Source organism: Canis lupus, chromosome 16 (genome assembly GCF_048164855.1).
Source record: "Canis lupus baileyi chromosome 16, mCanLup2.hap1, whole genome shotgun sequence".
Lineage (NCBI taxonomy): Eukaryota > Metazoa > Chordata > Mammalia > Carnivora > Canidae > Canis > Canis lupus.
The window spans coordinates 53,231,827-53,257,196 of record NC_132853.1 but is presented as its reverse complement, the minus strand read 5'-3'; the positions used below and the strand labels follow the sequence as shown (position 1 = coordinate 53,257,196).

Here is a 25,370-nt window from a genome sequence, read left to right as displayed (position 1 = left end):
GGCAAAGGAGACCAAGCCTCCATATGGAAAGTCGAAGTAAGGGATCTGGCAGGGAGTCGCAAAGATGGTTTGAATCAGAGGCAGAGACAGCCCATGGATACTGGGGTGGGGGCTTGGGGCCGTCTGCGCCCTCGTGCCAAGATGACTGGGAAGCTGGGCCAGTGAGTTTCCATCCGTTGGGGAAGGCAGGCCCTGTCTGCACTGGAAGCCAGATCATGGCAGGTCTCTGGTTTAAATTCGGCTCATCGGAGGGTCCTCCGAGCTAATTGGGAAGGAGTCAGGCTGTGTTTTCTTTCCTGCTTAATAACAAGGGGGAATTGCTTACAGCTCTGGACTTTATTAGGGGGGAATTTGACATTGTTTTGTTGGACAGAGGTTTCGTCCAGGGAGCTAATCTCTCACACCTGTTTGGCTTTGTTCAGGAGCCAAGGGGTCCTGGCCTGTTCGCTATTGGTTGCTGCATAGACGGATGTAAGGGGAAGAAGGGAAGGGACCAGAAAGAGAGGATGGGGTTTTCTTCCTCACTCCTCACTCCAAAAAAAAAAAAAAAAAGAAGAAGAAGAAAAGAAAGAAAGAAAGAAATCTAGTGCTGCAGATGATACAAATGCCAGCGACAGAGTTAAGAAATATGACATTTGCATGTGGAGTAGGCCCCTCCAACAGCACCAGTGCCCTGAGTATGTCGTAAGCATCGCTGTCTGCACAGCAGTCAGAATTCCTGCCCTTTTGGGAATTCACATACTGGTCATCCCAAGAAAACACAGAACTGCCTCTCCTGATTCCTGGAAGCCGGGTCCCGGGGGGGGACCTCCAGGAACTGCTCTTGGCTCCTTGCCCGCGCATTTTCTTTCACTGGACTACCTTCCACCATTGCAGGCTGCTTCACGAGCCCGGGGAGCCTTGCCCTTTATCCTCTGGGGGAAACTTTATGCTCATCAGCACTGCTAGAGCTGCTGTCAGTGGAACCTGAAGAGAACACGTGTGGGCATATGTGGGAGAAAGGGTGAGCGTAGGGCAAACGGGGCACTCGTGGTTCCTGGCTGCACGCACTCCCTCTTCTTGTTGCAAGAAATGCTGGCGGAGGCGAGTCTATCCATGCTGGAGCAAGAGGCTGGCTGAATGGCCCGGGGAAAAATAAAAGTGTGCTGACCCTCATGGACAGAAGAGGGGCATTCTGCACAGGGGTCAACAGCTCCATCTCTTGATTGAGGTATCTGGGTTTGAACCTGAGCCAGGTCCAGTTACACGATGCATGGGGCTTTAATGAGACCACGACCTCCATTCTGGCACCTGCTGGGAATCTGGATTGGGCTGTGTGAGAGGCCCCCCTCTGCCCCCCAGATGGGAATGACTGGGCCTTCCTTGCTGGAGAAATACAGGGCATGCACTTGACCTAGTCTCTCTGTGCACGTGCCACGGTTGCAAAAGTTGATGACCGAACACAAGTTTTCCTTGTCTACCTGCTGCTCTAGGTGGTGGGCAGTGGTCAGGGAGAGGGGTGGCAAGGGGGAAGACAGGCAGACCCAGAGCATCAAGGATGGGAAGCAGGTGGACAAGAACCCATCCCAAGACAGGACCATATGTGAGCAAGCCCCTACACGCGCTCCATCTGACTTTACTTACGGAACACAAATTCAAAGATAGAATTATTAAGAACTTTAAAACAAGTGCCTGTAGGACATTACACTCCGAGCAAGGGCCCTTAGAATCCCCCCGGATGATTGCACCGGTTGCCCACCCGGGAAGCCAGCCCTGCTCTCCGCTTCACCCCTTTGTAAGCCGTAAAAGCTTGGGAATGTTACTTAACCTCTGTAAGCGTGACTTTCTCCATCTACAAAGTCGTGATGATGAAGGTACCCATGTCAAAGGGATGATGAAACATTTCTGGATTTGCCTGCTTGCTTTTCTACGGTATGATATAGGATTGAAACTTTATTTTTGTCCGTCCGGTTCACTGAGGGGCTCCGCTCTCTCCTTCTGCCTTTTTGTGGCCAATGGCAGAAAATTCCGGGGGTATTTAGCCAAGCTTAAGGAGGAGACCCACAATATAGAAGCTGGGGCCCTCTGCCCTCTAGTATACACACACACACACACACACACACACACAGGCACACAGATAGACACACATACACAGACACACATGCACACACACTGCCTTCATCAACAGTAGATGCTAATGTGGATTTTTCTTTAGATGCTTCAAGGAGACAAGGGTTCTTTGGTGGTGCTGTAAGGGTCCCCAGGAGCAGACAGGAGTTGTAACTATAGCTGGCCACCCCCCTCTCACTATCTCCATTCAACCGCAGAAATTGCTTTTCAGTCTGAACTATATTTTGCTGTTTCATATAGGATTTTGCTTGAAGAAATTAAAAGGGTTTGACTTGTCTAAAAAAAAAAAAAAAAAAAAAGGGAAAACCAGCATACAAATCAGTGGGGCCTGTGGGCCTGGACTGTGCTATAGCTATTAGTCCACTGAGTTTGATTCTCTGGCAGGGTGGATGCTGACCTGGAGAGGCTACGCATGAGCCAAGCCAGCTGACAGATCAAAACCAGGGCTCTGACATCATAGGTTCCATGCCCAAGGAGTCAGGAAGCGTGATTGAGCTTGGCTATAGGACCTTCCCAAGTGCCTTCTCTTCCCACTGCGTCGCCTCCTTGCCTACACTCAGGTCTAAAAAGGATGGGACTTTCCAGAAGCTCGGCTCCAAAGTGGGTTATTTTGATCCCCTCTTGAGAAACACTGGGCTAGGAGTCAGAAGATCTGTGTTCCACCTTTATGTTAGTCACCCTCAGTTGTGTGAGGACTTTGGTAAAGTAAAGAAGCTTTACAAGCCTCAATATGTTCTTCTGTAAAATGGGATTGCTCTGTCTTGCCTTTATCACAGAGCCCTCATGAAGCTCTTGTGATGGACTTTGTGCAAAAGTCCTTTTGGAAACTGTAAAATACTATCCAGATGTACAGAAATTTTAAGAGTGACTCTTGCCTCCGTTGCCTGTTCTTTGAAGAGCCTTATTCTCGGCAGCTCTGAATAAAGAGTAGGGAAGATAAGAATAGCTCATACTGGGACGACTGGGTGGCTCAGCGGTTGAGCGTCTGCCTTTGGCTCAGGGTGCGATCCTGGAGTGCTGGGATCGAGTCCCACATCGGGCTCCCTGCATGGAGCCTGCTTCTCCCTCTGCCTGTGTCTCTGCCTCTCTTTCTCTGTGTCTCTCATGAATAAATAAATAAAATCTTAAAAAAAATAAAAAGAATAGTTCATACGGCATCATCTTTCTACCAATAGTCTTCTTTCAGTGTTTTGTGACCTACCTCTATTAAGCCAAAGCCATGCAATGAACCAAACACATATACGTGTTACATGTACCCTTGTGCACGTATGCCTATACGTCTATGTAACATTGTCATCCTATAAATCATTCAAATTACCCCCTTTCCTTACAGGCAGTTACGCTATGGGACAGCGGTGTGTTGGTAAATGTTTAACAACCAGCTCTCTGAAGAAAATGTGCTTGTGTTTGTAGGTACACGAGGAGATGAGGAATCTTTCTGACATAAAGGATGTGTTGCACACGATTTGAAAATAATCATAAAATACGGAAAACCATGTACGGCAAATTCCGTATAGTTCATTGATTCTTGAAAAACATACCACCGGCTTTTCTTCTCGCAGTTGATGAAACAGCCTATACTCTTTCCATCATGAATGCTGCTTGATTTTTCATTTTTGTTAAGGAATAAGATGAAGGAATGAAGACATTTTGGGGGGCCTCATTCTTAGTCGATGGTATAGGTGATTTTTTCCCCGAATCAGAGAATAGTTTTGAATACTGAAAGAATATTTCATAAGTGTGTGTGTGTGCGTCTCTCTCTCTCTCTCTCTATTCCTCACAATGTAACCTCTATGGATGCGATAGACTTTAATGTGTGAAATATTTTCTTCATCACTCTCCAGTCTAGACAATTACAAAACCGTAAATCAAATCCTGATTGGTAGCGCTTTTAGATTTCCATGGTGTTAATGTTGCCACCATGGCCAGTTTCAAGCTACAAATGTGACATCACCGAACACAGAGTAGGAAAGAAATGGGCAGTGGCCAGCATCCCACGGTATTTCCACCCTATAGACGCAACAGACGTAAATAACCTCAAGACCATAGATAATAGTGAGACTTTGTTAAATAGTGAGCAAGTGATAGCTTATTTAGCTTGGTTTTTAAATATAATTTATTTAATTGTAAGTTTATAGAATTTCACTTTTAATAGTGGCTGTGTTTAATAACTGGCTCACAAAACTCTTGTAAATGGAACAATCAGCCCCTGTGAGTGGGCATGAGCCGGCTCCAGCATACCACCGCATGTTTGTTTTCTTTTATCCCTTGTGAATCTGCGATTTTTCAACGTTCGAAAAGAGTTATTCAGTACCTATATGTGTTCGATGCTGGGATTTAGGCCTGGGGTACAGGCCCGGTTCTCATGGAGCTTACAGTCTCTTTGAGAACCAGAAAAGTAAAGCTGTGATTGAGAGTTTTCCGAGTGAGGGTTGGGGTTTTGATGACAAGACAGACAAATCCTGTTTGGTCCAAGTGCATAGTTGTCTCACCTTTCTTTCCTGGTTACCTTCTAGGCCTGGCCCTTTCTCTCATTTCTCTCATTTCTCTCATTTCTCTCAGTGCAGTTTTCTGGCTAAAAATTCTTCCTCTTAATGAAGGACCTTGACCCAGGATCATGGAGCTCGGGGCCACCGGGAGGCCATCCCTAAGTCTGAAGTCATATAACTGGCCTGCCACCCACCCCATTTAGAAGAGAGGTCCTCTAAACACCTGTGATTTGTTTAGAGCACAGTGAAGTCCACACCCCCGCCACACACACACACACACACACACACACACACTCCTTGTACCATCAGAACTTATTTGCAAGGCCTCCACCCTCTTCCATGGGCAAGTGCAAATTTTGAGATCCCGAGCAGAAATCAATACAGAAGTAAAAACTTGAAAATGCCCACTTACCCTTTGTTAAGAACAAAATAGGGTTCATGTCGAAAGGGTTTCCTCATTTTGTAGATTCCCTTCAAATCAGGGGCTCTCCAAGCAGTGGCTCTACCTCTGCTTGTGTGACAAGGTGGCAGGGCTCTGAGATTATTGATCGTGTGTTGTCTGGGACTGGATGCCTGTGTGTGTATGCACACATACACTCACCCCCCCACACTCCCACATCCACCCCCCCCCCACACACACACACACGAAGAGAAAAAAATTCTCCATGTATGAGCAGAGCCCGTTCGTGGGTAAAGGCTAGCAGTGCATTCTCTGTCATTGTTTGCAATAGCTCCCAGAATGGGGTGGAAACTTTAATCATGTCACTGCTTTATTTCCAGCTTCTGTTATCTTTTGAACTCCTCTCAGGTGGGGGGGGGGGAGGGGGATGGGTTCCCCAGCAGCCTGGGCTTTTTCTAAAGAGCCTTTGTCTCCCTGCCCAGGTATTAAGTTGGTGGCGCAACAATCATAGGTACATTTGGTTCACTCCCCGCCCCCTGCCCCCCCCACCCCACCAAGGGCCGTCCTGGGTCTGAATGTGGGCCTGTGTTCTCCTGGTCCACCGTCCCCAGCCCTGCATAGAACTGAAAAAGAATGGGCCGCAGGAATGCACCCAGAACAGAGCCAAATTGTTCAAGCTGCGTGAAGAAGAAAGAAAAAACGAGTTGGGGGGGGGGGGTGGCGGTGGTGCTGGTTGAGGGAAGAAGAAAAGATTTCCTTGTTGGTTCGATTTCTCTGGAGATATTTGGAGGATAACACAGCAATTTTTTTTTTTTCTTTTAGGAGGGGCACCCGAGAGCAAAAAACGAGAGAGCCGAGTTTTATCGGCCAGGCGGCCCGTGCTTAAAGGTGACATTCGAGAGAACAATCGCTAGGTTGTTTGGTCACCTTTGCTGGTATGAATGAAGCTTAAGAAAAGCTGTCTTTGGATTGCTACTAATAGTCATCTTCATCATGCCTGCTCTCCCTCTCTCTCTCCCTCTCCCTCGCCCTCTCTCTCTCTCTCTCTCTCTCTCTCTTTCTCGGTTCCCTTATGAAATAAAGGCACACAGGTAATAAACAAAGCACTATAAAAGATCAGATTGACGTGTTCTGTGGCTCATTCAATGTCAGGAGCAAGCCTCCTGCGCTCCGCTGCTAGTGCTTGCGGCACCAAAAGCTGGGCCAGGACCGAGGGATGGTGGTGGGATGAGGCTAGACCCCCTTCACCCATCCTGGAACCTTGCTGAATTCATCAGGGCCACGGCCTGGGTCCGCTAACCCACACCTGACGCCCGAGGGACAAAGGACAAGATGGCAGGGTAGAGACCCTTGGATTTGCTCCTTTTGGATTTTTGGATTCGGACCTGACTTTCTTTGTCAATCCTCATGCCCGATCCAGGTGAGTAGCTGCCTGGGTTGAAAAGCTGTTGTTCAGTTGAATCTGACTCCCCCGCCCTCAACTTCGAGGGTGATTCAGTTGTGACTCTTACTTTTTTTCCTCTTTTTTGTCATGGGTTAGGTCCTAGTGGGGCAATCCCCCAGCAGACCCCTCTCTGGCCACCTGCTGTGTGAGAGGCAGGCCAGACTCCGCAGGGATTGTAGCCACGTGTAGCAATGAGCTGGGTGGGCTCATCTGGTTTGGGAGGACAGTCAACCATGGGTGGATGAAGAGAAGTGTGAGGGGTTCTTCTCCCGACAGGCAAGCTTTCTTGCCATTAGTCTTCTCACTCCTGGCCGGGCCTCTGCCTTCGGCTTTCAGCTTCTCGTAATTCCCCTGTGCTTTCCATTTGCAAGATTCACCATAAATGCACAAGGGACCTGTGGGCCCTGTCTGGTTTCAAAGACAAGAAGCTTAGGTGAGTGAACAGTGGGCACCAGCTGTGGATCTGGTTTCTTCCAGTGAGTTGGTACCCAGAGCTCCTTCTAGAAAGTTCATCCACACGCAGGTGCTGGTGAGCTGGGCTCCTATAGGCTGGGCCCCTGAGCAGACGAGTCACTGAAGGTGAAAGGGGGTACCCCAGGGTTTGGGGGCTCTGCTATTCTTTGCGCTGCTATCTGTTCTTCTTTTCCTGGATCACAAGCACCATTACTGAGAATATAACCTCGTAATCGACCCAAATGAAACTATTTCAATTTTGCAGAGACAGGAATATGAGATTGAAGTGGTGCGTGCGTGTGTTGGTGTGCGGACGAGCAAAACTGACTGTGACGTGCATCCTTCAAAGACCTGCTTTACGAAGCCACGAAAATGCCTGTAGTGCATACAGACAGCGTGATTACATCAGGGACTTAGATCTATGCATCCTAAAGGGAAAATCATCCTAACATCTATGCACTCGCTTCGATCTTCTCATTAGTGAGTAATGCCAAAGAGTGGTTCAGTATATGCAGCTTATAAGATTAGTCAGGTTATACAATATGTTTAGGCTCAGGATTTTTTTAAAGGTTTTATTTATTTTAAAGAATTTTATTCATTATTTGCTATATAGAGAGAAAGAACACAGAGGGAGGAGCAGACTGAGAAGGAGAAGAGGCTCCCCACTGAGCAGGGAGACTGATGCCGGGCTCAATCCCAGGACCCTGAGATCATGACCTGAGCCGAAGGCAGATGCTTAACCAACTAAGCCACCCAGGTGCCCTTTGGCTCAGGATTTTGGATACTTCCCAAACGGCCCACTTATTGTTATTATTAATTTTATTTACTTTTTATTATATTTTATTATTATTATTATATATTACTATTTATTTTTAGTCCCCATTTTGGGACTCAGCTTTGAAAATCATTCAGCGGGGCTTATCTTCTAATTATTACAAAGGGAGGATTTCTGGAATTTAATGAAAACCTGAAACCTCCCAGATAAGAAAGACGCTGCTTCTGTGTGTGTGTGTGTGTGTGTGTGTGTGTTCATGTATGCGTGAAAACATACACTATGGAAGTTGTATACAAACACTGGTGTAGTGCTGGTTCCATTTAGGTGTGTGTACAGAACTATGAAATAGTCATTGGGGAGAATATTGAGTCGTTGTAACTTGGTTATTTAGACTCAGGCTCTAGATCTTTCAACAGAGTTTTTTTTCCCCGAGAGCGTTCTGGGGCAAAGACGTGGTGTTAATTCGTAGGAACGGGGTTATATGTAATACCTCATTTATGTATTTCATAGACATGCCCAAAGTTTAACATGTCTTGGTCTGCTCTATAATGAATAATAGATGCTTGAAAGCTTTCCCAATTTGTCATCACATAGAAAATTTCCTCTTTGTTTGCTCAGCGTTGAGACTTTTTTGTCTGTACCTGTGTTTTCCAAATGGCACTGGTTTCTCGGGATGCAACAGGGCTTTGAATAAGGCTGCTCTAAGAGAACCCCACAAAATGCCTGGCCTTCACCGGTGCCTGGAACATAGCAGGGGTTCAGTAATCTCTTGAAGAATAAAGGAATGATTGGATAGTGTCTGGGCGGCCGGCGATGAGTGTTCACCTCTGTATTTATTTACACACATAAGTACTCTCTTGAGTAGAATATTCAGAGTCATTGGACCAGCTGTCTTTGAACTCAGCCAACATATTCTTTTCTTGGTGTCTCATTTACCGTATCTGTAACTTAAATGCAATCCCTCAATTGCTTTGGTGTTAGGTAAATATGTCACCAACCTTCCTGTCCTTAGAATTTTCTTCTTTGTATAGCTCTCATCATTATCCATATTTATTCAAGATATATTATGGATTTGGGGCACCCAGGTGGCTCAGTGGTTGAGCGTCTGCCTTCAGCTCAGGTCGTGGTCTTGGCGTCCTAGGATCGAGTCCTGAATCGGGCTCCCCACACGGATCCTGCTTCTCCCTCTGCTTATGTCTCTCCCTCTCTCTCTGTGTCTCTCATGAACAAATAAATAAAATATTTAAAAAAGGAAAAAAAAGACATATTATGGATTTTATTGCTATATATCATATAGATGTCAATATGGGCTAGCACAAGAGCTCCCTTTCTCTCAGATGAGAGTTTAAAATATGTATGCAGTGTAAGTACGTGTACACCAAGTCCTCAAACAGAATTTAATTTCCTTTCCCAATATATACTCATTACTCCAGGTGGGAGACTAGAGCGGCCAGCAGGATATGGTACAGGGGTCAAATATTGTTATTCACATAAGGTGAAAGAGGGAGAGAGCACATCATTCTGGAGAGTTCTACAAAGAACACTAACCGCAAGTCACAATCTACAGCTGTGTTCTAATAAGCACAATGTTGGGTGAAGCCGTTGCCAATGATGTCTGGCCCTGGACATCTGCCTTCACAGACTTATGGGGGCATGGGGACCCAGGGCTCAGACATGTGCATTATTCACTGTTTCTTTCTCTGCTTATTAGCCTTGTGGGTAAGGGCAGCATTAAGCAATGGCCCAGCAGCCTTCAAGAACAACGCGGCAAAATGCAGGAGAACACACAGTCTTGTGTTTGGGGCTTTAAGAGGCTCTGAGGTGACTTGGTGCTTGGGAGGATTTGAGAACAGATTGGCTTATAGCCATTACTGTTGGCTAATAATTGCACTAATCTTTTAGAGGGAGGTTTTGTGTGTGTGCATGTTCCCCCTTCCCTCCATCCCCAAGTCAGGGAACAATGGGGGACTTGTGTTTCTGGACTATTCCATGGAATAGGTCAGGGAACTTCCACTGCGTGCATAAGATCTGCCATGGATGACCCACAGCATTAGCCCCAAGCTGTCATGAAGGAGCCCGAGACCCAAGCACGACTGCTTGGGCCACATTGCAGGGAAACTTTAGCTGAGCCAATTGAGCAGTAGCTATTTGGGGATTATCAGATCCGGTGCCCTTTGGGGACCTCAGAATCAAGGTGCAATTCTTGCTGGTAGGGAAAGAAGCGAGGAGGGGTGTGTGCGTGTGCATTTCCGTGCCTGTGTACGCTGCATCCTACTCATTTTTCACACAGCTGAAACTGTTCTGTTGTCTTTAGAACGGATGATATTTAACTCAAACTCAGAGTGGAGGTGTTAAGTGGAGACATCCCCCCAGAATGAACCGTGCGTGTGCGCACACATGTGCGTGTAAGGGGTGGGGGTGGCCAATGCGTCCATCTGCAATGTTAAAGTCAGGTTGTCAGCTCTCTGAGGAGTGAAACTCATCTCCTGCATTGGTCCAGGATGGGGACGTGTCCTCTGATGCAGAAAATGTTGTTTCACTGTTCAGTTGTGATGAGAATTCTCCCATAATTGAGAAAGCAAGGACTTGGTAGATACGTAGGCCCAGAAGGTCAGAGCAAGAATCTCAAGGGTGGTAGGATCCAGAGGGCAGGCTGACTTTGCAGCACATCCATCACCGTGGGTGCTAATTTCCTGCGCCCCGCCCCCCAGAAGGGAGCACAGGATCACCTCCAACACCCCAGCCTGCCATTTCTGTTTAGTGAATTTCCACGAGTTGGTTGCTCACATGCGAGGCGTTGGGAAAGCAGGGTCCTCGCCAGCATATCAACTGGGGTGAGGGCGGAGCATTTTAATTCCACTCTGCCTCTCAGCCCGGGGTTCCCCTCCTGCCCACTTTGGGGGTATCCTGCGTCTCTCTCCATCTGCTCCCTGTTAAGCGACTCCTGGGTTTTGTAACAAGGAGCCTGCGATGGCTGGTGGATGGAGCACACTGTTCGTGTAACTTGGCAGGAGCTTGCACGCTGGCACCAGAGGGCAGTGAAAAGAAGAGGAGGTTAGCATGTGTCCATGGGACGGGCGGTGGGGGCCGAGGGCTGGGACTGGCCACGGGAGGCCACCGAACCGCCACTGGTGGCTGATGCCCTTGGGAGCTGCTGGTCTGAACTGGATGGAGATCCAAGCAGAGACACAGATTTGTCCCTCTCAGACCCTGGGGAGTTCTCCAGCCTGCGTGTTCCAGCTCCCCATGAACATTTCCAAATTAAAATAAATTAATAAATAAAAATACGTGTGGAAAAGTACAGTAAAAGTGACAGCGCCTCCCCAGGTTCCGACAGTTCTGCTTGACTTCAAGATCAGCCAAATTTCAGCCCCAGATCTGCTGGTTTAATGTGTCACCTTGAGTTATTAACCGTTTCCCTGCCTCTCCAGCTGGGAGGTCTTCTGGCACCTTGCCCCCAGCTGGCTCAGTGACCTGTTCATCCTGACGGGTTTCAGGCTTGACCCGAAGAGCCTGGTTTTCTCTCATGGGGTCAAATCTGAATTCACTTCACTGTCTCCTCCCATTGGTTTTTGCCAGGTGGTGGCTGAAACCGAAGAGCAAAGGCATCGGACAGAATGAATGACTGCAGAGTCAGCTCTTGAATGGCCTAGAGTGTCCCTCAGAGGCCACCCCCCCCTTTTAGAATATTTTTCTTGAATAAGAATCAAAAGGCAGAGAAAGGCTTATTCCGGAACTGAGAGGATGTAGGATGCAGTCAATTGGGAAGCAGGGGGAGAGCTAATCTCATATATGTTCTTTTCTTTCTTTCTTTCTTTCTCTTTCTTTCTTTCTTTCTTTCTTTCTTTCTTTCTTTCTTTCTTTCTTTCTTTCTTTCTTTCTTTCTTCTTTCTTTCTTTCTTCTTTTCTCTCCTTTCTTTCTTTTTCTTTTCTTTCTTTCTTTTTTTTAAAATTTTATTTAAATTCAATTTGCCAATATATAGGATAACACTCATAGATGTTGTCTGTCAGCAAAATCCGTCTTTGTGGCACAAAGTGACATGGATGTCCCCATGGGTGTCTGATCTCTCCTTTGCCCACCATCTCTCTGGTGCCATGTGAGAGTGCCCAGGATCTTCCTTTTGTCAGTAGGGTGCCCAGGATCTTCTTAGGCAATAACCCTGTATTTAGACCATTACCCAAGGTTCTCGTTTTCCTCAAAACCCCTGTGTCCTCAGAATCATTCTCCTTGGAGCCTTGTACTTTGGGGCCATGCAACTTACCACCATGAGAAATAATCCATGTTCATAAATTGTTTGGGGGCTACTGGATTACTGCATTATCCAAAAAAGAGAATTTTAAAATGAAGGCATCTATCTTTTAGAAACAAACTTAACTTGGATGAAAAATTCTGTTTTATTTTTGTAAAGATATAAATTTTATAATCTTAAAAGAGGCAGCAGGTTGGCATGACTTCTAAGTCAAAGTATATGTGTGCATATAGTGAAATCTCTCAGTTCCTGAGTTACTGGAGATTCAATCCAATTGAAATTGTCAGTTTATGGCCTGTTTTTGTCCACACATGTTTTGTGCACATGGGAGCAAATATATTACCTCTACCTTTGTGAAGTGTTTAATGAATATTACATGTTAGAAAAGTTTTAAATTCAAAGAAAAGTTGCAGAGATACTACTGAGTTCCGATCTGTACCATCAGCCAGTCCCTCTCTTGTTAACATCTTATTTTACTATGTACATTTGTCACAGGTAAGAACATTATCATTAACTACATTTCGGAGTTTATCAGATTTTACTAGTTTCACTCCCATGTCGCTTGCCTGCTCCAGGATCTCATCCAGGACACTACCTTAAATTCCATTGTCACGTCTCCTTGGCCTCTTCTATTTGTGACAGTTTCTCAGACTTCCTTTGCTTTGATGATCTTGACATTTTTTTTGGCGGGGGGAGGGCTGCTCAAGTATTTTGGAGGATGCCCCTCAATTTGAGTCAGACTGATGTTTTCCTCATGTTTAGCCAGGGCTTGTGTGTTTGGCGGATGATGACCTAAGAGGCGACGTGCATTTTCATTGTATCATGGGTACATGACGTTCAAGTAACTTATCGCTAGTGATGTGACCCTTGATCTACTGAGTAAGGTAGTGTTTGCCAGGCATCTCTGCTGTAAAGTTGCTTCTCCTCCTTCCATACTGTATTCTTTGAAAGAAAGTCAATGGGTTGTGTGTGGGGGTGTTATGCATCCCACACTCAATGGGGGAGGGAAATTATGTTCTACCTCCTTGAGGCCCCTTTAATTTTTATCAAATATGACAGCATACTTTACAGGCTTCACTGTGCCTTGCCTTTCCTTTTTTTTTAAACAATGCGTTTTAGATATGGCTCCATGTTTGATATTTAGAGAAATTCCATATAGGTTATTAATTTTGCATTTATTCTGTGGATGTATTGATACCATGACTGATTTAACTAGTCTCCTTGTGAAGGGCACTGAGGTTGCTTCAAATGTTTTGGTCTTGTAAACAATCCTGAAACAAAAACTTGGGTACATGTTCAAGTGTATCTTCAGGATACGTTCCCCAAAGTTGAGTTACTACTTGAAGAGGATGTGATTTGCAACTTCTCGAGCTTTGCCATGCTGCCTTCCATAGACAGTGGAGGAGTTTCTGTGCCCTCAGCAACGTCCCATCAAAATGATTCCATGGATGAAATTTCAAGTTGGTAGAGGAAACGTTCTTAAACTGGTGGACCATTCAATGCTTCGGCAGAGCTCCTTCATTCATAGTGCAATAGGGAAAAAACTATGGGTGATCCAATTATCTAGGTGCAACATGGCCTGTGAGCTAATTTAATGAGTCTAGAGCCCAGCCCACATGCCAAAGACTTCATTGTGTCTCCAGCTTTATTCCTTAACTAGGCTCCTACTCATGGCAATTTCCTGGCATGCTCTGGAAAGCCTCCTATCTTTGCATAGAACATCCTTTATTCTTTGAAGACTCATCTTCTTCCCCAACTAACCATATACCCGATGAAAGCTAACAACTTGGTTATGTCCATTTGGCTCATTCTTTTTCGTTTCAGCACAAACGCACTCCCTCAGCCTTATATATTTTGCACCTGTATGTTGCCATGCTCAGACTCTGAAGTCGTTGCTATATTGAACAAAGATTATGCCTCCCAGATGTATTGGAATATTCTAGGACAGGATATTATATTTTCTCTTTATCTCATTCTCCAAAGGCTCTTGAATCTAACATGCTGTGAGTCCATGTTGTTAGTAGTGCTGCCAATAAACTCTTTTCTCCTCCATCTTCTTCAGGAAAGAATCGGGTGGAAGGAAACCATTGGTGTGAAGATATCTTCCTATCATTGGTCTCTCTTCAGAATTAATAAGAGGGAGAAATATTTTCTTTTCTTTCTTTTTTTTTTTTTTTTTGAGAAATATTTTCTTTGAAACTAAGGGATGATTTCCCAGAAGTGGTGAGAAATAGCTATAAAGGTCGCTAATAAGATTTGAAATTATCTGGAAATGTTGCAAATCACTGAAAACTAACTCTGGGCCACAGAGGTATTGTGGATGGTAGGGGCCGTGGTTTCTCTGATGTGTTGGCACTGGGCTAACATGAATTTACTTAATATTACTGGGTTGGCTGCCGATTGGGAAGGCTCTCCCACTTGGCCTCATACTAGTATCCTTATGGTGTAAATCTGAATTGAGGCAGGAATACTCTGCTCTTGCACAAGTTGTCTTTTGCCTCAGTCTCTGAAACCCAGACTCCTATGGTTAGAGCCTTGGGAAGGTCAGTCTTGCATTTGGGGACAGACTTTTCATGTGGCCAGTGAAACATCCCCCATCATGCTTCTACTCTCTAACCCCCTTAAACATTTCTATTGACATGGCTCTTATTTCATCTGTTCTCACCCATTCAATCTATTTAAATTATGGGATTTTAGAATTTGAAAGAGTCTTGGAACCTTCAGGAAAAGGAATCCAGAAAGGTAAAGTCTCTCTGAAGCCTCACAAAGCTGGTTGAAGAAGCCCAATGCTCAGCTCAGGTGGGTCTCTAACACCCAGAAAATTTTTTTTCTATCACATTTCCTTATTTATTGAGTATCCAATAATAATGGCTAACATGTATGGAGTCCTTTCTAAGAGGCCAGCACACACAAAAGGTTTTACCTGTATTATTCCCTTGCAACAACCCTCTAAGGCAGGCAACTACCATTTTTCCCATTTCGCAAATGAGAACATAGGGGAAAGTGCTGAAGTTACTTGCCCAAGATCACATGGCTAATAATAGGTGAAGTCAGGTCAGTCTGATGGGCAGAAAGTACCAAGGCAGCGTGTGCTTTTCTGGACAACATTACATAGCAAAGCAGCCCGTGGAGCGGACCACGTTAGGTTTTGCAGAGAGGTTATGGCAGAAACGATCTCTGCCCTTGGCGGTTTTCATTCTAGTTGAGGGGGCGCTAGAGTTGCCAATAAAATACTGAACGCCCAGTTACACTTGAATTCCAAATAAACACCAAATATTTTTTAGTATAATTATGTCTCAAACATTACATGGAACATATTTATACTAAAAATTACTTGTTGTTTATCTAAAACTCAAACTTAACCGGACATTCTGCTCAAGCTGGCAACTGCACGGAGAGCATCTAGAAAACATTAGAAAGCTGATGCTTCTGCTGCGTCTGCTGTACACGCTCCCTTATCCTCCCCCCATGGTATCTTCTCCCTTTCTTACTCTATACCCCTTCTTGGTGGGCCCCTCCCCACCATAGGTGCTCCATCCAGAGTACACAGCCTTGTGACACGGTGGCAAGTTGTGGAGCTATGTCCCAGGCTGGCCAGCAGCCCCGGGGTGTGTCCTGCAGCTCCCAAGGCCTCCACTTTCCTCCAGGAGCACTCTTCCTCTTGGCTCTCCCTGGTTGCTCTGCCCAACCCTACACCACCCCAGACGTCTGTTCCACCCAGGTCTCCACCCTGCCCAGTGGGTGCACTGGTTTGCATCAGGTCACTGTGTGCTCATTAGTATTCACCCAAGTCACGGGGCCTGAAGGGAACGAGACAGCCAAGCAATCTGGCTACTTCTTCATCCTCTCTCTGAGATAGGCTTTCACGGGAATCGGGGTGGCTGGTGGGGTGGGGTGGGCGGGTGCTCTGAGCACATGAGCGAACAGTCACTGCCTGTGTACTCTCTGGGATGGGGGCGTTCCGCTGGCTATTTTAAGGCCAGACTGGTGAATGTTGGGTTCCCCTTCGTTTACCTAGGCTCTCAGTATTTTCCCTGGCACACTCTGAGGTGGTCACAGAATGTGGGAAACCAGGCAAGGGAAAAAATTAATGCTCTGTGATGACGCCCCTGGTAGCTACTGCTAAGTTCCATGGAAAAGACGGGAGTTGGGGGGGAATGGGGGGCTCACTATCTGTGCCTATGGGTGTCTCCAAAAGCTTTTAGCTATATTGGCACCTACTCAACCCTAGAGATGGTGGAAAAAGAAAATTGGCTGCTAACTCAGTCCGAGGCCTGCCTGGTAGCCCCAACTCCACCCACTCCTGTGGAGTGGCTTTGCCCACAGTGAATGCCCCTTTATCGTCAGTGAGCGATACTGATTTTTCAAAAATACTGTGTAGGCCTTGTGTCCCAGATGCCTGTGGCATGCTGGCTCTGCTTCCCTTTCAAGGCTGTTGGCTTAAAAACCCACCCAGAAACCTGAGAAAAATATCTGCACTTGGCAGCTCAAGAGGCTGACACCAACCGCCTTCTGTTTCTTAGCCCACTGGCCACAAGCTACCAAGTGGACAGTTATTATAAGGGAAGGAAACAACTTGGGTAGTGGAAAAATGCAGGAGGCAAATCACAGTTGGTTAAAAGTCCTATGGGGAGCATGCCCCGCATTGCTTAGACTCGCGCGGTAAAGACTTAGTTCATCATCTTCCCTGAGCGGTAGGTTGGCTTTGCTGGAAAGTTCCATTGGCTTTCTGCAGGTTTGGCCTTCTTGGTTAGCAGTTTTTTATCAGAGCCAATAGTGGAAATTGAGTCCAAATGTGGGTCTTAAGTTGCGAGTGTGATCGGATGTTGGATTTTCCCATGGGTCAAGTATTTGTTATATGTTTACTGTATACCAGGCACTTGATGAGTCATTTTGCATACATTATGTCATTTGACCTTTACAACAACACCGTACGGTAGGTGCCATGGGACCCACTTTATGGATGCCAGGCTGAGTGTCTTGACTCAGCCACAGACAAGGTCAGCCTGGACTACCTCCTGTGCTGTAGCTCCTGTTAGACTAAGTCTCACTAATGGGAGGATTTTTTTCCTTGAGCTTTTTTTCCATCTAATTGCGGCTTCCCTCTTCCTGGAAAAAATTGGTCATGCCTGGATTGAGAGATTCATTTGAAGATTTTTTCAGTCATTTATCACATATTCGTAACTGAGTTTTATTAAGACGCAGGTGGTACAGTCTCATGACTGTATCAAAGGGTGTATCAAATGCCTCACTGAAACACTATCGTCTTCTTGTTGTACCTGGATGGGTTCTAGACAGTAGGGGATCACGTGTATACTTAACTGGTCAAAAGAGGGAGACTATTAAGTGTTGTTTTTAGCCGACTCATAATGGACTTCAAGATATCACAAGATAATTACTTGAGGCTATTAAAATAGGTCCGGGGGGGTGGGGGTCTATGAAACAATGCTCCATGTGACCTGTTGTTCCTTATAAAGGTAATGCCCAGCATTTATATAAGCTCTACGTGTTGCTTTCTAATTTCCTAGTTGGAAGTGAGCAGTGGCAAAGTACTCAAAGCTCTCAGTATCTAAGTCTAGACAAAGTCACAAATTCAGGTTCTAACAATTACTAGGTCCCCACTGGGATCTCAGTTCCACTATTTCTTCTATCAACCAGCATACTGTGCCCTCAGTTGTTGTTATCACTTCCAATTTGGATGACTGTCCACTGGTCTTCATTTTGAAAATTCTGATAGCATCTATAAGTGAAAAGTCCAGAGGCATTGGCCTGTGGCCACCCTCGTTATTAACACAGTTATGATTTTTCATTCAGTGCTTGACAACCCAGCAAGCACAGTCTCCTCATAATAGGCTGACCTGCCCTCTGCCTGGAGCCAGGAGTCAATGAAGCACAAGTACCTGGAAAAGACATCACGCTCTAGTTCTTACTCCAGAAGACATCAACCCAGCACCCTGGGAAGTGCAACCAGGCAGCGGTATTTGCACAGCCAAACTCACCCACCGCTCCTGATCAGATGGTTTCCCCTCCTTCTATGAACATTTAATCTAACCTTATGCATGTTTTGGGGGCAAGATGGCTCTTATATATTTTTACTGATTACTTTTTCCCCAAACTCTTTTGCTTCTGTTCTTTGTATGATGCAACATATGACATTCATTCCATAACATCTCTAAATTACCTACTATGGGCAAAGCCCTCTGCTTGGTGCACTGAAGAATGTGGTTGAGGTCAAGTGTGAACAAAGGGGACTCAGTGTGCCTAGGATGAACCAATAACTACGAGTTGACACACAGGTTATACAAGCACAATACTGACAAAGCATCATAAATAAGTGCTTTTGCCAAAACATTTAGGTCAACTAAATCTCATAGAAATGAACTAGAAACGTATAATGCATTTATTATTAGCTACATTCAACATAAATTTTTTGAAGGTCTTAAATGTCCAAACCTCTGAGTTCAACCATAAGTGGAAAATGGATAAGTTTCTTGTCCTCAAGTTGCTTATAATTAGGGTTCTAAGAGAGACTGTAAATAGCTCTTGTTTATATTTTTGTTGTAAAACATGAATATGGAGTCTACTATTTGCCAAGGAATTTGTTATTTGGAAAATGCAAGCATACTCATTAGATGCAGACAGATGTCACCCTTTTCCTAATCACTCTTAGATTTAAAAATATCATAAAAATTGGGGCATCTGGGTGGCTCAGTCAGTTAGGCATCAGCCTTTGGCTCAGGCCATGGGCCAGGGGTCCTGGGATTGAGCCCCATGTTGGGCTCCCTGCTCAGCAGGAAATCTGCTTCTCCCTCTCCCTCTGCCCCTCCCTCTGCTCCTGTTCTCTCTCTCGCAAATAAATTAAATAATAAATAATAAAAATTCAAAATAAGAGGAAAGTAAAGTTGATGTTGAAATAAATATTTTCAAGAAGGATTTCTCTGTGTTGAGGTCTTCAACTGTCGAGGCATGCTACACGTGCAAGATGAGTGGCTGTTGTAAATGTAATTCAACCTGGAAACCCTCATGGGTGGTGTAGATTCAAGACAGTTTTTGAAGAAGTTGAAAGATGGATAGACAGAGCTCTGGGAAGGGGAACTGTCTGGTCAGAATGTTGAGGGAGGTGAGGAAGTCAGCATGGAGGTGGGTGGTGGGAACGGGGTGGGGGGAAGATTCACTTAAGACAGAAAGCGAAGCTCTGTGGTAAGGAAGGGGAAGAATAATGAGGAAGAAATGGATGTAGGATCTACTCAGATCTTACATCCAACTTGCGAGGTTGAGGATTTTTTTTTAATTACAATTATTAAAACAAATTTCAGGGTAAGCTCATCTGATTCCAAGACCATGTTCTTACATTTGCACTTCACTGTGCGTGCTTTATAAAAGGGAATAGGAAAAGCTGCCGGAAAATAAAGGCCCAAGACTGAGAGTCCGTCTACAAATTTTACCTGGAAACAAATGAAAAAAACTAGCATAGAAAGTAAAGGGTGCATGAATTTTAAACATAAATATAAGAGGTGGAACATATTTCCATTTTTTCAGCTGGCCACTCCCAGACCCCCAGAAATCTTTTTGCAACTTTCCTGTGCTATTAACATCTATTTGGTTAAAACTTTGAGGAATACTACTCTCCATCCAGTCACCAACACTCACCTCTCAGTTTGTACACTTAACACAAGACATGCCATGATAAACATTTGTACCTTCAAAACAGCGTGGTATCAAAACAGCTAAAGCAAACTGTTAGAATTTGCAAGAACAATTTGGGCAAACACACACACACACACACACACACACACACACACACACTTGTGAATCCAAACAAGCACAAAACCACAAGAAACAGCAAAGGGAGTAACTTCTGTTGGACAGTTCTCTTTGAACATCTCTTTCCTCTCTTTCTTATGGTACTTTTGGAAACTTCCAAGAGCTGTTTCAAGAGTCAACTGTACCAGTAGTGCCTACAGTTGGCGTATTTATGCCAGTGAAAGAATCTGCAGTGACTCACAAACTGTCAGGCTAAAGAATCTGCCTAGTTGGAGCACAAGATGGTGGCCCTTTTTCCTTCCAGGAAAAAAGACTTCATAGGAGATTGATGGTAGGTTTCCTACTGGATTGTTACCAACTTAATGGCTCTACCTCTTCTCAGCTCTTTCTTTCGAAGGGGGAAGAAAAACAGCAACTATTTCAAGGATACAATGAGAGAGAGGAGCTGTTGTTACCCTTGCCAGCTGATGCTGTGGTTGGTAATAATTTTAATGATAATAAAAATAGTATCTAATATTTCTGGAACAATCACTATATGCCAAGCACTAGCAAAGCAGTTCTCAACCAGGGGTGATTTGACTGTTGTGATAGAGGGGGGGTGGCATGTGGTGGGGACTACTGTCATGTAGCCAGTAGAGGCTTGGATGCTGCTAGACATTCTACAATGCAGAGGAGAAGGCCCCACAACAAAGAATTTTCTCACCCAAAATGCCAAGAGCTCAGTAACCTTGCAGCAGACTGAGGTTTTTACATATTTTGATTTTCAGAGTAACCCTGTGAACCCTCTTATTGTCCCTGCTTTATAGACAAGAACATTTGGGCTTAAAGTAGCTCAACTTGTTTCGGCCTTTGAACGTTTTCAGGTTTCTTTTTTGAGATCTATTGGTCCTGTGATAACTGCAGAAAATTTAGGTTTGTTCAGTGGCTGGGAATTGGCTCCCTCACATGCCAGCATGAAAGTTTTACCGCTCTAGTTGACCCAACCCCATCCCATTCTGGGATGAGACTGGCTAACAGCTGGAGATAGGAGCAAGGGGAAGAACATATTATATAATGTCTACGAAAGTCATGAAAAGTTGACTTTACTGCTATGATAAGCAACCAGTAAGATAGAGAATAAGAATCTGCAGTGATTTTAAAAATGCATTTCCAGCCATGGTATCCAGACTGTCCCCCCACATCCCTAGTGCTCTACTCCTAAGTCTGATAGTGGCATGGCATGTGCTGTTGAGGAAACAGAGGCCCCGGTGCCACAACACTTAGACAAGAGAGGCTGTCTTGCTGCTACAACCACACAGGATTAGGTCATGGAATTCTGAGAGTGTTGGGTCCTTTGGAAGACAACTTCTGCTTTCCTTTTTTTTTTTTTTCCTTTTTGATAAATGCCAAGCTCCTTGTCAAGATATTTATTATGACTAGAGACAAGAAAATTTGACTTTTTCTTTTGAATAGGTTCTCTGCCTCTGGCTTGGGTGTTCTGACCATTTCTCTTCTCTCTGCTCATTTTTCTTTCCTCTTTTCCACTTTTCCACCTTTTTCTCAGTTCTCTCTAGTTCCATCTTTTCCTCTCACTTCATAGTATTTCTCACTGGCCATAAAAATGTGGAACAAGGGAATTGTCCAATGGACAGGTTGTATGGCCAGGTCAATGAGGGCAAAGATCTCTTTTGTGTAGTTAGGAGGCACCCACTTTGAACGCTTTTTTGAAAATGAATTAAAACCCCCTGATAGTCTTTAAGCCATAACCTGGTAACAAAAGGGTACAAATCCAAATATTTTTCCCCTCGTGGTTTTCAAAAAGTTTCTGCCATAACCAGCACTCTGCTTTGTCCTATTGCTGTTATATATTTCAAAATTACTATGGTTGTTTAAATCGACTGAATTCCATGAAACCCAAAATATAAGGCAATTTAGCAAACATTTGGTAAGTTTGTATTATGGGCCAAGATGTGTATGATGTAACTGACCCCCGCCCTGGGGAGCTTAGCATTTTGGTGGGGAAAAGGAATAAATAATACATCCCATTATCATAGAGGTAGATGTATGAGTTATCTCTCTTACTGCCTAATAAATTACCCCAAAACTTAGTGGCTTGAGATAACACAAACTTATCATTGCACAATTCCTGTAAATCATGGATATGGATATGGCTTAGCTGGATCCTTGGCTTCAAGTTTTCTTGTAAGAATGAAAAGTATTGGTTTAGGGTCTGTGGTCCTATCTGAGGCCTCAACTATGGAAAGATTCATTTCTTTTTTTTTAAGATTTTATTTATTTATTCATGAGAGACACAGAGAGAGAGAGGCAGAGACATAGGCAGAGGGAGAAGTAGGCTCCATGCAGGGACCTCAGGATCACGCCCTGGGCAGAAGGCAGGTGCTGAACTGCTAAGCCACTCAGGTGTCCCAGGAAGATTCATTTCTTAGCTCACCCATGGAGTTGTTGGAAGGTATTCAGCTCCTTGATGTGTCCTTATGGGTCTGAATTTCTCACCAGCTGTGGGCTGAAGGCCACCCTTAGTTCCATGCCACATAGGCCTCTCCAACACAGCAGCTTGCCACCAAAGTATGCAAGCAGAGAAGGCAATAGACAAAAAAACAAAAACAAAAACAAAAAACAAAAAACAAAGTTAGCATCTTATGGAAAATAATTTTAGAAACGACAGCCCATCCTTTTTGTGTATTCAGTTGATTAGAAGTGAGTCGTTAGCTTTAGCCCACACTCAAAAAGAGAGGATTACACTGAGGTCTGAATACCAGCAGGGTGATCACTGGAAGCTATGCCAGAAGCTGCCTACTACAGAAAGGTTAAGAGATTGCTCAAGAGAGGCTCAAAGAAGCTGTGATCCTGTTAACGCAGGGAGTGGTGGAAGGAATCTTATCTCTAAAAGGCAGTATTTTCTGGGGCACGTGGGTGGCTCAGTCGGTTAAGCGTCCAGCTCTTGATTTTGGCTCAGGTCATGATCTCAGGGTTGTAAGATCAAGCCCCATGTGGGGCTCTGTGCTCAGCAGGGAGTCTGCTTGAGATTCTCTCTCCCTTTTCCGCCCCCCACCCCCATTCATGCATGTGTGCTCTCTCTCTCTTTCTAAAATAGATACATTAATTTGAAAAATAAAATAAAAGGAGGTGTTTTCTGACTACACTGGACTGCACTAGGTTTTGGCATCTCCCCAGTGATTTGTGGAATAATCCTAGACTTTCAGAATTTGTGACTGGAGCCTTGGTAGCTAAGCACTTACGGTGTTATGTCCCTAATCATGAAGAAACATGGAACCTCACCAGGGTACTAAAAGAAACATTTATGGTTACTCAATTCAATATTTGTCTCAAGGAAATTTTCCTAATCATTTGCTCATTTAGTAGTTTACTTATTCACTTATTTTTGTATCAATTAGTGGTAGATAGTGAAACTCAAAGATAAATTACCTTGGAGAGACTAGATAGCGGGATCTATAGTTATAAGTGAATAAGGTTTACTTTTGAAGGCCTAGACAGGGGTTCAGCAAAATATGTCTCATGGGTCAAATTTGCCTCCCCCCTCATCTGTTTTTATGTGGCTCATGAGATAAAAATGGTTTATACATTTTTTTAATGTTTGAAAGAGTAAACAACAGAAGAATAATATTCCGTGGTACATGAAAATGGTATGAAATTCAAATTGCAGTGCCTATAAAGCTTTTTTTTTTTTAATTTTTTATTTATTTATGATAGTCACACACAGAGAGAGAGAGAGAGAGAGGCAGAGACATAGGCAGAGGGAGAAGCAGGCTCCATGCACCGGGAGCCCGACGTGGGATTCGATCCCGGGTCTCCAGGATCGTGCCCTGGGCCAAAGGCAGGCGCTAAACGGCTGCGCCACCCAGGGATCCCCCTATAAAGCTTTATTGGGACAAACCACTCCTGTTTATAGATATATTGTGTATGACTGCTTTTGCAGAGTTGAGACCACATGATTCACAAAGCCTAAAATATTTACTGTCTGGCCCTTGAAGAGGAAGTTTGCCCACTCCTAGTCCAGAGAAAGATGGACACGTAAACAAATAATTACTGTGTTGTGATATATGATATTCTAGACGTACATACCAGGGTCACCGTGAGCACACAGGTTCTGTTCATAACTGCTTCCGGGTTGGTGATGAAAGGCTTCATGGAGGTCTCCTTGAGGATAAGTGAAGGTTTTCCTGATATAGGAGGTTTTAGAAAGGAAATTACTCATGGCTTTTGTTAGAGATGGTTGAGGAAGACTTTAAGCAAGAGAGACTGCTGCAATGCAGATATTGTAGCGAGAGAGAGAGAGTGGACCCAACTCTGGATACAACAAGGGCCAACAGAGGTTTACAGCCAAGGAGCAGGGTGGGGGTCCCTTGGTGGAAAATTAGTAGGAGGACATACCAAGACTGGGAGGATTCTGGCCAAAGCAACACTACAGGATTTTTGCTAAAAGCTAGCCATGGTGATAAGATATCTAGGGTACAGGATGAGGAATTTGATCAGATATCAAGGGTGGGAGATTTTTGCAAAACTGATCCAGCAGGATTCCTGCTGAAACTAGCCTGAATGATCCAAGGACAGAGCTCAAGGTTGGGGCCTGGTCAGAAAGAAGAGTCAGAAGAGTCTAACTCAAGTTTGATCAAAGGAGAGAATCTTTGAGTGTCTGTCAGGGGTGAAAAGAGAGAAAGGACAGTCTCTCTCAAGGATCCTTAAATTGGTGACCATGGACTCCTCAGGGGGCTAAGGTGCCCCTGAAATTGTTCTCCAAACCTGTGTTTATATGCATATGTGCATTCCTTCCCCTCTAGGGAGAGGATCTGGTTCTTACAACAGGTTTTCGACTATTGAGGAATCACTGTTTGGGGCAGACATGATGGGGGGCAGCCCATGCAGAGCCACAGATGTGTAAGAGAGAATCATCCACTTTTAGGAGCCAACGGTGAGAATACAAAATAGGTTTCTATGGAGTGTAGATGGAAATAAGGCTAACCAGGTGTCACCTATTGGAGGGATAATGCAGAGGTCTGAGGCTGACTCAGTGCAGTTAAAAGGACTCACTAACACAAAGATACCAACCAAAAAACCAAGTTAAACAGCCTTGGTCTTTGCTCTCAAGTGGCCACTCCATCAAAAGCAGCTGATGGATAGGCAGGAAGAACTCAGCCACCTACGGAGAGGCTGTGGGTTGGCAGTTGGCTATAGTAACGCTGGAGAAGTTGGCCAGATGTCCCACTCTTTAATCAATCCTTGATCAAACCCATCTCCTATTCCCCTCCAAACCAAAACAACATTGACTAAACCTGCCTGTGGCCCTGGGAAAGTCTGGCCAAGCAGCAAGAGGCAGGCACAAGACCCAGCTTCCTCTTCAGGAGGGGGTTCTTTATATTTGACGGTGCCGGGGGCACACAGAGCAAAAGAGAAGTCTCCAGTCCTGGCAGGGAAAGTCCCTCAGACGGAGGGATGGAGATTCTGGACGTGAGGTGTGTGGGGAGGAGGTAATGGTTTTCACTGAATTCCTTTTTATATTTTATTTAGATTAAGTTCTGCTCAGCAGGGTGATTTCTTAATTAGAGCCGCCCAGCCAGGCAGACCTCCAGCTCAGACCCCTGTGCTGCCTTCTAAGGTTTCATGAGGGACCTTGTCCTGCCTTATTTCCTGAGTTCTAATATTTGAATAGTGTGCAGTGGATTTCAAT

The 25,370-nt window shown here is 44.8% G+C and overlaps 1 long non-coding RNA gene across 10 annotated transcripts in view; it reads left to right on the top strand.

Moving 5' to 3' along the window:
• The window catches only part of LOC140607069 (uncharacterized), an 89,360-nt gene that overhangs the window by 52,397 nt on the left and 11,593 nt on the right, over positions 1 to 25,370 (top strand). For 8 of the 10 annotated variants that reach the window (XR_012009222.1, XR_012009228.1, XR_012009221.1 and 5 more), the window contains one exon: positions 5,821 to 6,418. This is a non-coding gene — a long non-coding RNA (uncharacterized lncRNA). Of the gene's footprint in view, positions 1 to 422; positions 1,912 to 5,820; positions 6,419 to 24,483; positions 24,615 to 25,370 lie in introns of all 10 variants that reach the window. The other 2 variants (XR_012009227.1, XR_012009226.1) reach the window with 2 other exon arrangements.